A 14,330-nucleotide genomic window follows, 5' to 3' on the forward strand; every position below is an offset into this window, starting at 1 on the left:
CCAATAAAGAAACATTTATGAGTGTCCAGTATGTGACAGGCCCGGTGCTGAAAGGCACTGAGTTTCAAATTCAAACATAGTCCCTGTCCTTGTGAAATGTACAATCCAGTAGATGTTGTAAAAACTGTGGTGTTCAGTCTCTCTTTTTAAATTGAGGTATAATTGACATATAACATTAAATGTTTCAGGTATACAACAGAATGACTCAATATTTGTATACATTATGAAATTATCACAACAATAAATCTAGTTACCATCCATCCCCATACAAAGTTACATAATTTTTTCTTGTGATGAGAACTTTTAAGATTTATCCTCTCAGCTCCTTTTAATTATGCAATACAACATTGTTGACTATAGTCACTGTGTTGCATGTAACATCCCCATAACATTTATTTTTATGATGGGAGGTTCGTATCTCTCGAACCCTTTTCACCCAGCCCCTAACCGGGCCTTTCCCTCCAGTAACCACCAACCTGTATCTGAGTTTGATTTTGGCTTGTTTTCTTAGAATCCACACGTAAGTGAAATCATACAGTATTTCTCTTTTCTTTCTCTGTCTGATTTATTTCACTTAGCATAATACCCTCAAGGCCCATCCATGTTTCAGCAAATGGCAAGATTTAATTCTTTTTTATGGATAAATAGTATTTATTCCCTCGTGCATGTGTGTGTACATGCATGTGTATGACACCATCTTTATCCATTCACCCATTAGTAACATTTGGGTTTTTCATGTCTTGGTGATTGTAAATAATGCTTCAGTGAACAGGGTGCATAGAAGGGTGAGCAAAAATAGGTTTGCCTATTTTTTTGAGAGTACCTGAAACAGTGTATTCTTGTATCATTTATTTGTATTACAACTGTAAGTCCACTTTTGTCCACCTCTGTGTATTTTTTGAATTAGTGTTTTTGTTTCCTTTGGATAAATACCCAGAATTGGAAACGATGGATCATATAGTGGTTCTACTTCTGATCTTTTGAGGAACCTCCATACTGTTTTCTATAGTGGCTGCAACAATTTATGAGCTCTGTCAGGAAAAAGTCCATCCATTGTTAATATAACAAGAACGGTTTGTGTGACACCTATGAAACCTGGCAGCTAATTAGAGTGGACTGGAATGCACCTGTGTGAACAATGACAACTTCACTGTACTCGTCAGTGGAGGTGGTAGACATTGTTGAGTAAGCATGTGTACTGTGTGACCATCTCATTCAACATGGCTCAGCGAGTAGAGCAATGTATCTGCATCAAATTTGTGTTAAGCTTGAACATGCCTCCTCAGAAACTATTCAAATGATTCAGAAGGCTGCAGCTATGGGCAACTGGTGATGGGCAGCTTCATCATGACAATGCACCTGCATGTGCATCACATCTCATGCAGAGATTTTTGGTGAAACATTAAATTACACAGGTGACTCAGACCCCCCACAGCCCAGATCTGGTGCCCCGTGACACCTGGCCTTTTTCAAAATTAAAATTGCCTTTGAAAGAGAACAGATTTCAGACTGTCAATGAGTTTTAGGAAAATATAACAGGGCAGCTAATGACTGAGAGAACTGTGTGAGATCCCAAGGTGCCCATTTTGAAGGGGATTGAAGCTTCTATGTACAATGTTCCTTGTATCTTCTTCAATAAATGTTTCTATTTTTAATATTAAATGGCTGAATACCTTCTGGACAGACCTTGTATCTTTCTACCAATATTGCATGAGGGCTCCCTTTTCTTCACATCCTCACCAGTACTTTTTCTTTTCTTCATAATAGTCATTCTAACTGGTGTGAAGTGGTATTTCATTTTATTTTTTAAAGATTTTATTTATTTTATTTTTAGACAGAGGGAGAAAGAAAAGGAGAGAAACATCAATGTGTGGTTGTCTCTCCCATGTCTCCAACTGAGGACCTGGCCTGCAACCCAGGCATGTGCCCTGACTGGGAATTGAACCAGCAACCCTGTGGTTCGCAGGCCAGTCCTCAATCCACTGAGCCACACCAGCCAGGCCTGATATTTTATTTTAGTTTTGATTTGTATTTGCTTGATGATTAATGATGTTGAGTATGTTGAGTATCTTTTTATATGCCTATTGGCCATCTGTGACTTCTTTGGAGAAATGACTATTCAGATCCTCTACCCAATTTAAAAAATAAGATGGTCTGTTTTTTGCTACCCAGTTATATGAGTTTTTTTTTTGAAAAAAAATTATTTAAATTGTTGTTCAAGTACAGTTTTTTGTCTTTTACTCCCATCCTAGCCTACCCCCCCCCCCCCCCCAGTTTTTGTCCATGTGTCCTTTATACTTGTTCCTGTAAACCCTTCCCCTTTTCCCCTGAAATTCCCTCCCCTCTCCCCTCTGGTCACTGTCAGTCTGTTCTCTATGAGTTCTTTATGTATTTTGGATACTAACCCCTTATCGGATACATGATTTGCAAATATTTTCTTCCATTCAGAAGGCTTTCTTTTAACTTTGTTGATGGTTTCTTTTGCAAAAGCTTTTTAGTTTGATGTAGTCCCAACTATATATTCATGCTATTATTGCCTTTGTTTTTGGAGTCCTGTCCAAAGAATCATTGCTAAGACCAATGTTAAAGAGCTTACTGCCTATGTTTTTTTCTAGGAGTTTTATAGGTTTAGGTCTTACATTCAAGTATTTAATCCATGCTGAATTAATTTTTCTGTATGGCATAAGATATTGATCTAGTGTCCTACTTTTGCATGTGGCTGTCCAGTTTTCTTAGTACCATCTTTTGAAGAGACTCTCCTTTCTCCATCCCATATTCTTGTCCTTTTTGTCACAAATTAATTGACCATTAATATGCAGAATTATTCCTAGGCTCTCTATTCTGTTCTATTGGTCTATGCTTCTGCTTTTATGCCCATACCATATTATTTATTTACTCTAGCTTTGTAGTAACATTTGAAATCAGGAAGTGTGATGCCTTTAGCTTTGCTCTTGTTTCTCAAGATTGCTCTCGGCTATTTGGAGTCTTTTGCACTTCCATACAAATTTTAGAATTGTTTATTATCTTCCTGTGAAAAATGCCATTGGAATTTAATAGGGATTGCATTGAATCTGTAGGTTGCCTGGGTAATATAGACATTTTAACAATAATAATTCTTCTAATCCTTAAATTTGGAATATAGTTCCATTTACTTGTGTTTTCTTCGATTTTTTCTACCAATGTCTTATAGTTTTCACTTCCTTGGTTAAATTTATTCCTAGGTATTTCATTACTTTCTATGTAATTAGAAATTGAATGGTTTTCTTAATTTCTCTTTATGAAAGTTAATTGTTAGTGTAAAAATTTTTTATATATTGATTTTATATCCTGCAATTTTACTGAATTAGTTGATCAGTTATAACAGTTTTTACCTGGATCTTTAGGATTCTATATATAAAATCAGGTCATCCACAAATAGAGACAGTATTACTACTTCTTCCTATTCAACCTGGATGCCATTTCTTTTCTTGCCTAACTAAAATGGGCGAGAATGGGCATCCTTGTCTTCCTCCTCAATTGAAAGGAAAGGTTTTCAGCTTTTCACCCAAGTGTGATTTAGTATGATGTTTTCTGTATCGTTATATTGAGGTATGTTCCTTTTATACTCAATTTTTGGGATTTTTTATAAATCACAAATGGATGTTAAGTTTTGTCAAATGCTTTTTTATGCAGCTATTTAACTAACTATGTGATTTTTATCTTTCATTTTGTTAATGTGGTGTATCACTATGATTGATTTGCAGGTGTTGAATCATCCTTGCATCTCTAGAATGAATCTCAGTTGATCATGGTGGATGATCCTTTTAATGTATTGTTGAACTCAGCTTCCTAATATCTTGTTGAGAATTTTTGCATCTATATTCATCACAGATATTGGCCTGTAATTTTCTTTTCTTGTGATGTCCTTATCTGGTTTTAGTATCAGGGAAATGATGGCTTCATAAAATGAGTTTGGAAGAGTTCTCTTCACTTAACTTCTCAGAAGAGTTTGAAAAGGATTGGTATTACATCTTTAAATGTTCAGTAGAATTCACCAGTGAAGCCATCTGGAAGCCATCTGGTCCTAGACTTTTGTTTATTAGGATGGATTTTTTTTTCTAGAGAGAGGGGAAGGGAGGGTGAAAGAGAGGGAGAGAAACATTGGTGTAAGAAAGAGACATAAACTGGTTGCCTTCCATAAGCACCCAGACGAAGGACCAAACCTACAACCCAGGTATGTGCCCTGACTGGGGATCCATCCAGTGACATTTCAGTTTGCAGGACAACACCCAACCAACTTAGCCACAATAGTGGAGGCTGTTTGTTGGGGAGTTTTTGGTTACTGATTCCATCTCCTTACTAATAATTTTTCTCTCCAGGTTTTCTATTTCTTCATGATTTGTCTTCAAAGATTGTATGTTTCTAGGAATTTAACCATTTTTTCTAGGTCATACAAAGTGTTGGTCCATAATTGCTCAATAGTCTCATATGATCCTTTGTATTTCTGTGGTATCAGTAGCAGCTGTAACTTCTCCTTTATTTCTGATTTTATATACTTGAGCCATCTGTTTTTTCTTAAATAATTTAAGTAAAAGTTTGTCAATTTTGTTTATCTTTTTGAAGAACCACCTTAGTTTCACTGATATTTTCTATTGTCTTTGAAGTCTCTATTTCATTTCTGCTCTGATCTTTATTGTTTCATTTCTTCTACTCTTGGCTTTATTTGTTCTTCTTTATCTAGTTTCTCTAGGTGTAAAGTTAGAAAGTTTATTCAAGATTTTTCTTGTTTCTTGTCATAGGCCTATATTAATGGGAATGTGCCTCTTAGAACTGCTTTTACTGCATTAGATAGTCATACATTGTATTTCCATTTCATTTGTCTTAAGGTATTTTTTGATTTCTCCATTGACCCATTGGTTGTTCAGCAGTGTGTTGTTGAATTTCCACATAATTGTGTCTTCCCAGTTTTCTTTCTGTAATTGACTTCTGGTTTCATATAATTGTGGTTGTAAAGATGCTTAATGTGGTATCAATCCTAAATTTATTGAGACTTGTTTTTTGGCTTAACAAATGACCTATCCTGAGGAGTGTTCTATGTGTACTTGAGACAAATGTGCACTCTGCAGTTTTTGAATGATGTTTTGAAATGTTCTGTATTTATTTATTAATTTCATCTGGTTTAAGGTATTGAGGCTGAAGTTTCTGTATTGATTTTCTGTCTGGATAATCTTATACATTGATGCAAGTGGGATATTCAAGTCACCTACTATTATTATACTGCTGTCAATTGGTGCTCCTATGTTGAATACATAAATATTTATAAATGTTACATCTTCTTCTTGGATTGGCCCCTTTATCATCATGTAATTCTCATTTTTGTCTTTTATTGCAATCATTGTTTTAAAGTCTATTTTGTCTGATACGAGTATAGTTACAACAACTTCTTTGGGTTTCAATGTGCACAAAACATACTTTGCCATCCCTTCACTTTCAGTCTGTGTGCCTCCTTACATTGGAGGTGAGTCTCTTACATTCGGCATATAGATGGGTCTTGCTTTTTAATCCATTCAGCCACTTTATGTCTTTTGATTGATGAATTTAGTCAACTTACATTTAAATTACTATTGGTAGGTATGTACTTACTGGCATTTTTCTGATTGTTTTATAGTTTTTCTCAGTTCTTTTCTTCTCTTGCTCTCTTCCTGTGGCTTGATGACTTTATTTAGTATTATGCTTACACTCTTTTCTCACTATCTTTTATGTATCTACTTTAGGTTTTTGTTTTGTGGTTACCATGAGTATTATATAGGATAGCATTTATATATATATATATATATATATTATGGTCTATTGAAATTGACAGTAAATTAAGTTTGAACTCATTCTAAAACTCTATTTTTACTACTCCACCATATTTTATGTTTTTGATGTAATATTTTACTTCTTTTTATTTTGTTTATTCCTTAACTATTTATTATAGTTATATATATATATATATATATATATATATTTATTACTTTTATCTTGAAACCTTCACACTAGCTTTATGATTAATCCACTCCCTTTGCTGTATTTGTCATTTGCCAGTGAGATTTTTTACTCTGATATGTTTTCCTGTGACTAATAAATATCCTTCCTATGATGAGTAAAAAGGGCAATTCCAGATGGGGGCGTAAGAATACATGGGACTTACCTTTTCCCATGGACACAACAATTTCCTCTGAAAAAGACCTGAAAACTAGCTGAACAGCTCCTCCACAACAAAGGATTAACAGAGCACATCAAGATGGGTAGGAGGAGGAGAGATGTGGTTTTGCAAAAAAAAAAAAAAAAAAAAAAATGCACAATTGAGAAGGATCTCACAAATACAGAGCTTCTGAGGAGTAAGGTCATGCTCCACATCAAACACTCCAGCCCTTAGTACCTGCACCAGACAGGTCGGTCCCTGAAATGCCTGGATTTATAATCCAATGGGGCTTGTATCCACGAGACCCAAAGGGCTGTAGAGAACTGAGATTCTGGTCTTACAGTGCTCTCGTGCAGACTCTCTAGCCCCAGGAGCCAGGGCAAAAGCTGCACTTTGAAAAGCACCTAGATTATATGTGAAGGAGATTCATCTGCTAATTACAAAGCATCTCTGGAGGGACAAGAGACTGCTGGCACTCTCTCTAGAGACAGAGGAACTGGCAAGCACCACTGTTTGTTCTCCCTCTCCCTTGCCAGCACTGGTAAGTACGTGCAGACACCGCACTCTCTCACCATCCTGCCAAAGGCGCTTTCATCCTCCTTCATTAAAACCACCAGGTGTGCCCAGGCCCTGCTTCTCCCACTGTCTTGATAAAGCTGGCTGGCATTCCCCTCTCTGTGCCCTCGTGTAGCCTCACTAAAGTCAGAGGAACACCCCGACTTTGCCGTCTCCTGTTGCCCGGCTAAAGCCAGTAGGCATGCACACTCCACATGGGCCCTCGATTGCCTGGCTCTAGTGGTCATATGGGAGGGTTGCACTTCTGGGCCCCATGGGACTTAAACAACCAGAGAGAGACAATTCTTCAGTCTATGACCCTTCAAGCATTGCACAGGCTGCAGACAGAAACACACCCACTTGTCCTGTAACCTCCACATAGGGGCAGATTTCAAATTTGCCACACATCTAGAGGCCACAGAGCTGGTCTTAGGGAACGCGTGCCAGGGGACGCCACTTTTGCATTCTCGCTTGGCCTTGCTACAGCTCACTGGTACCTCCCAGAAAGGAAGCTTATATACTCATTTGGAGCCCCAATATTTGCAAAGGTTGCCTAGGAGTTACTTACAGATCACCTGGTCTGGAGGCCAGCAGGGTTTACCTTTGTGGTTCCATGGCATTGTACATTTTTGCCTACTTTAAAAGCTGCTGTCTGACAGTCTGGCTTCTAGTCAACCTGAAACTATGTGCTGACTGATACTCCTCCCTTTCAAACACTAGACGGTCTTGGCACACTCTCAACAACTGGGATCTATCAAGAGTAAATCAGGGTGCTTAGGTAATCACAAAGCTTGGAGAAACAAGCAAGGGCTAAGGTAAGGCTAAACAATAAGTTTATTTCTTATACATGGCTACTGCTTTAAGACCGGAGTAGTATAACTATTTAGCCTAATACATAGCAACAAACACAGAAAGGCAAACAAAATGAAGACACACAGGAATATGTTCAAATGATATAACAAGACAAAACTCATGAAAAAACCTTGATGAAGTGGATATAAGTAATTTACCTGATAAAGAGCTTGAAGTAATGGTCATGAACTTGGGAGAAGTATAGATAAACACAGTGAGCACTTCAACAAAGAGGTATAAAATATAAAAAAGTAGCAAACAGAAGCCACAGAGCTGGCATAAGAAGCACTGAAACAATTTCTGGTTTAGGTTACAAATCAATGTGTTCAACAAATGTAAAATAATAGGAAGAAAAACTTCAACATACATTTACCTGTTAATTTACTATACCTTAGATGTCAAAATGAATACATATACAAAGGAGCTCAGAATGTAGTAAGTTAGGTAAGGTAAAATTCATATTTTCTGTAAGTTAAGAGAAGAAAAAGTAAAATGCTACATAATGCAAAGGCAGGGGATGTTCTGTCTGGTTGAGAACATAAGGAAGGGCTTTACAGAGAAGACTTACTGTTGACAAGATGAAACTGTGAAAGTGTATTCAGAATATGGGGAACAGATTTGAACAGAGGGTGGGAGGTAGCAAGGAAAAAATATTTAGCAAACATAAAACAAATCCAGATTGTTTGAGATACAGGCTATGTACAAAAAATAAACTAGGATAGACACATTGGTGATATACTAGGTAATAATAAGGGTTTTAAATACCAAGTGAAAAATGTGTGTTTGCTGTACTTATAGAAGAATTTGTGCTCATAGAAGAATTGTTGGTTTGAGTAAAGGAGGAATGACAGCACCATGTTTACTGAGTGGAAATGAGAAAACAGAACATGGCTGTGCAGTCAGAAGCTATAGTTATTAGTCCAGGTTATGTGTAATGACTCTTATGAGAATGGTATTATAATTAAATAAACAGTTCAAGGGAGAGGCCAGAGTTAAATAAAAGATGCTAAATTAGCCGTGGGACAATTGTGGTTTTTATCTTGAAATATTACTTCATGAATCTCTAGAAAAACTGTAATGATGCAGTAAATACAACAATAATAAAAGAGAAACAGGAATCTTAATAAATTTTAATAAAGATTCTTTGAAGGCAAAATAAAGAAGAGAACACAAAACAGAAGAATCAGAAAAAGAATGAGGAATGTGCAAAGGAAGTTAAGGGAGAAAAGCCTTTCAAACAGAGAAATCAGTGTTATATGGGTAGGGTTGAGAAGGATCAGCAATGAGATAAAGTCATAGAATTTAGCAAACACAAGGCTGGCGGTGACCTCAAAGAACAATTTCAGTAGGTTTTGTGTGTTTGGATATGAGTTTTTCAAAGGTTTAAGAGAATATTTGTGAGAAAAAGTGAGAAATATTGTTCAGATTATTCTTTTAAGAAGTTTGGAAAGAAGGGAAAGGTATTAGTCAAAGAACATGTAGAATGACCCACAGACCTGGACAATAGTGTGGGAATTGACTGTGGGAGGCGGGTAGGATGGATGAAGGAGGGCAAAGGGGGACAAATTGAGATAATTATGATAGAATAGCAATTAAAAATGCTAAATAAAAAATTTTTAAAAGAAGAAATTGGGCACCCAACGAAATGCGAGACAATCACTGTTTGAGGATGTAGTTTGCAAAAATGATTCTATTCAAAATTTCTTTTTTGTTCTGTCTGGAAGATTAAAAAAATTCACATATGCCCTGGCTGGTGTAGCTCAGTGGATTGAGCGCAGGCCTGGGAACTAAGGGATCGCGATTTGATTCCCAGTCAGAGCACATGCTTGGGTTATAGGCCAGTTCCCAGCGGGGGATGCATGAGAGGCAACCATACATTGATGTTTCTCTCCCTCTCTCCTTCCCTTCCCCTCTAAAGATAAATAAATAAAATCTTTTTAAAAAATCACATATGACAGAAAAAATATTCTTCTGAACAGAAGGAAATGATATTCAAAACCTACTTTTTTACTCTGTTTCAAAGGCTATATTTTTAGCATGCTAATATTATGGCCTCATCTATCTTGGCTGGTTGATAACACAGTTGCATCAGAGAGAAGATACTGGCATGTTGTGTCTGATCCCAAAGGCTATATCTCCGCCAGTTCCTTATGCCTAGAGAGTTTTCTTGTACAGGGAATGCTTTGTGAATTGTAGGACTCACAGTGGGAGATGTGCTGGGCAAAGTTGCCCTATAACCTGCTCTCCCTTATTAGCAGAAGCACTCTTTAAAAGGGCAGACTATGGTGCTGTGACTTGTACTAATCTTTATCCTTGAAACCTCAAGTGCCACATACACAAATGAAAGTCAAGGACTAAATACTACATGTTCATTTTTCTTAAATTCTTACCCAAGAACACTCTTAAAATGCTTTTAGAGCAAGAGAAAAACATGGATGCGAGAGAGAAGCATCAATCAGCTGCTTCCACATGTGCCCAGACCAGGGATTGGTGCCTGGGCCAGGAATCATAGGAGTCTGGACCAGGGGTTGCATGTGCCTGTGCTGGGACCAGAGATGGAATCCACAACCTAGGCATACGTCCTAGCCAGGAATCAAACCTGCAATCCTTAGGCTACAGGATGATGCTCCAACCAACTGAGCCACATCAGCCAAGGATACATGTTCATTTTTTAAAAATATTTTATTTATTTATTTTTGGAGAGGGGGAAAGGAGGGAAAAAGAGAAGGGAAAAAAACATTGATAAGTGAGAGAAATATGGAACAGTTGCCTCTCACACTCCTCCAACTGGGGGCCTGGCCCAAAACCCAGGCATGTGCCCTGACAGGGAACTGAACCAGCAACCTTTCAGTCCACAGACAAGTACTCAATTCACTGAGCTACACCAGGTCATAAATGTTCAATTTTAGAGTGCTCAAATGCAAATTAGTGTACATGGAAATGATCATCATTCATCCATATTCTTGACCTATGGACCTCTAAATAAAAATATGAGTGACATTTTTATGTTACTTCCTATTCATTCATTTCAAAGCAGAGGTTGAACTCTATGATATTAACTGTATTAGCTATCTATTGCTGTAGGACAAAAATCCGCCAAAAGTTAGTGTCTTAAAACAATAAATATTGCCCTGGCTGGTGTGACTCAGTTGGTTGGAGTATCCTCCCATAAACCAAAAGGTCTTGGGTTTGATTCCCAGTCAGAGGGCATACTTAGATTACAGATTCCGCCCTCAATCAGGGTGCCATAGAAGAGGCAACTAGTCGATATTTCTCTCTCATATCTATTTTTCTCCCTCTCTCTCTAAAACCAATAAGCATGTCCTGGAGTGAGGATAAAAAATTAATAATAATTATCTCACAGTTGATGTGAGTCAGGAATTTGAGAACAGCTTAGATGGGTAATTCTGGCTCAGATTCCCCTGAGGTTGTAACTGAGGTTTGGTACGGGCTGTAGTCACCTGAAAGCTTGAATGAGGCTAGAGAGTACGTTTCCAAGAAGGCTGCTGGCCGGAGGCCCCAGATGCTCACCATGCAGGCCTCCTCCACAGAGCCCAACCACACACCAGCAGGTCTTAAAGGTTTTGTTAGCTAAAGTAGAAATTCAGAAGGCCAAAAGACTTAGCGTCAGAAAACATTTGTTAGAATTGAGAATTTTCTTTTAAAAAGTCAGTAAAAACTCTAACATACTCTAGCTCTATTTTAAAGGTAATCATACCTTACTTATTCATGAAAGACTAATATAAAATTAGAATATTCCTAGTTAATACTAAAATGTTTTAAATATTTTTATATAAACTTCTTAAACTTGGTAATTATCTTAACTTGTTATGTTTTAATGGTACTTTAGAACTTCTCTATACTGTTTCAAATTTTCTTTTCAATATGAAAATAACTACATGCACAGGATAAAGAATCTTAGCCCCCAAAGCTCTTCAATTTCATTTGAAAATACAATATACAAGGCTAAATCCCTAGGATTTAGATCTGTGTCATCTTATAAACATATTAACATCAATTTTTGCATTAGTGTTATTGTGTTTAATCTGTTTAAAAATAAAAGAATTTTAGAAGTTAGCATAGTTAAAGGTAGTGTTAGTTTGTGCAATGCGACATTCATGATCTGACCATTTTCACCTTAAAAATAATAATTTTACATGGTTCAATGTAGTACAGACTTTTGAGGGTAGGAGAAACGAGATCAGACTTGAGAAAAGTGATAGTTCAAGCACTATATGGGAAAATTTAATCCCACATCTATTATTTGTTTCTCTACCTCAAGTTCTTATATCTTCACACTTTGGTTCAAGAATATGATGATATAGACTGTTTTCAGTCTAGACAAATAAAGTGGGGTATGTGGATAAGTGGAAAGAAAATGTATATAATCTATCTGGGTAAGAAAGGATTCTTTTTAAGATACGATGAATATGAGATATCTATAAAACATTCTAGTAGAATTATTTGCTATACACATGAATATGCAGGTCTCAAGCTAAGGAAAGATACTTATGAATCATCAGCAAATAGATGGTAGTTAAAGACCTAGGGATTAGATGATTCACCATAGAGAGTATATAGCCTGAGGAAAAGGACAAGAACAAAAATATTTAGAGAGCAGGATGAAAAAAAGAAGTTGGTGATACATAGAAAGAAGTATACTGTCAAAAAGAGAATATTGTTCATTTTCTTTAGGCCTTTTCATTTGAACAGAATTTTATGACTTGACAAGAATGAATTAACTATTGTGTTGATTTGTGATACATCATTATTTCCAAATAGCTAACCAATGGATCACTTCATTTCTATTTTCAAATATAATCCATAAACTAAGAATACATTCCTTTGACTCTGTGACTTGCTGTAAGCTATCTTAGCTCATTGTGCCTCATCCTTTACCAAGTAGGAAGATGTAACTTCAAGTTCTTTAGTCTGCATACTCTGTAAAGCAAGGATGATGTGTTATATGATACTGCATCCCTTTGTCTAGCACACTCCCTGGAATAGAAGGTATGTTGCATCACTGAGCAAACAAATTAGAGCACTAGTGATGAAAACAGAGATGAGCTGCCCACATTACCCTTTAAGAAAGGTCTTACTGCCCCTGCAATTGGCTCTTTCAAAGTTTAGGCTTCAGTAGAGAGGTGTACACTCAAAGACTAATTACGGTGAAGGTCAAGAGGCTGGGTTACTTTTGCCTAATGTGGGACTATACTCTGATGGGTCACATGTGCCCCAGAACTCCCTAAAGTGTTGTTAAGGCTCATCTTCTCTAGTTGAAGGGCAGAAAAAACTGAGCAAAAGCTTAGAATTTTATAGTCAGAATGATCAGATAGGTTAAATTCCTAACCAAGACAAGCCTGTCTGCCAAGGTCAGAATCTTGGTTGAGAAACAAATGGGACTCTGACACTTGTGATGGGGAATCTGGACACAGGTCCCTACAGATTTTGAACCACTACACTCTCTGAGCTCTAAGAGTTTATAGAAGTGGTCTACCCCTCCTTATTATATACTAATGTTCTCCCCTTGTTTGACCTCTCCCCTCTAAGAAAACATGACCCATTTAGAATTTGTCCATAGCTCCTCTTTAGGCAACTGCACCAATTACCAGGGTTAAGTCATAGAATATTCCACCTGGAAACTTGCTGTGAGTGATTGAGGAAGAAGAGCCTATTTCCCAAAGGAATGAAAGATCTAGTTAATATGTGCTGGTAGGAGCTGGAAGAGTATGTGTTGGACCTGATTCTATAGGTACTTTCAAGGAAGCCATAATATTATATAAAATATAAGTGTAACTTAAAATTAGATATAAAAGGGTTTATTAATCTGGGAATGTTTTTACAAGATATAGGATTTAACATCCTGACAAGGATTTGAAGATATCATGCCAATGCCCACAGTAGGTCCAAGCTGTGAGGTAAGCATCTTTGTCCTTGGGTCATACAGCCAGCACACTGGATGGTATTAGATGCATCAGTGGTGGGAAAGGAAGCCATATAGGGCTTCTGCCTTTATAGAAAGAATATTTGCTCTTTGGATTTTGGAGCAAGGCCATGCCATCTGTGGCAGGGAATTATGTGTTTTGACCAACAAATTCTAATGTGCTACCAGGGTCTAGTAGAGACAGGCAATGGGAGACCACCTAACAATGGGAGACCATATGGGATGTATCTGGATCTATCTAACAAAATCTGAATTGTATTAGACAAGGTCAGGCAGCTCCAGTGCAATCTGTGATGAAACGTAAGCATGATGGAGACATCTGCAAACTGAATGAATAATTACTACAGATCACCAACCAGGACCTCCTTTTCAACTGACACCTTTGGCTACCTGGGGGATCCCTTATTACCAGCTAATGAAGAAGAAAGAAGTCCAAACTTTGTAGACTGATAGGGTTAGTGCTAAGGACAAATGTGTATCACCTGAAAATTTACATGCAGGAGCTCTAAAGTGATGGCATTTGAAAGTGGGGCCTTTGAGAGGTAATTAGGTCACGAAGGGGGAGCTCCCATGATGGGATAAGTGTCCTTTTAAAGAATAGGGACAGAATAGCCTTTTTCTTTTCCACCATGTTAGGGGACAGTGAGAAGAAAGCCATTTACAAACCTGGAAGAAGGCCCTTACAGGACCCAGGCTGTGTCACTATACCTTGATCTTGGACTTTCCAACTCCAGAAGTGTGAGAAATAAATGTTTACTATTGAATTCACCGTCAGTGGTACTTCATTATAGCAGCCTGAACTGACTGAGACAC

The 14,330-nt window shown here is 37.3% G+C and overlaps 1 protein-coding gene across 1 annotated transcript in view; it reads right to left on the reverse strand.

Annotated features, from left to right (window-relative positions):
- COL24A1 (collagen type XXIV alpha 1 chain) overlaps positions 1-14,330 on the reverse strand; it is a 346,701-nt gene that overhangs the window by 142,531 nt on the left and 189,840 nt on the right. The gene's annotated exons all lie outside the window — the stretch shown is intronic.

The sequence above is a fragment of the Artibeus jamaicensis genome, unplaced genomic scaffold, assembly GCF_021234435.1.
Source record: "Artibeus jamaicensis isolate MK-2021 breed Jamaican fruit bat unplaced genomic scaffold, CSHL_Jam_final scaffold_1019, whole genome shotgun sequence".
NCBI classification, from domain to species: Eukaryota; Metazoa; Chordata; class Mammalia; order Chiroptera; family Phyllostomidae; genus Artibeus; species Artibeus jamaicensis.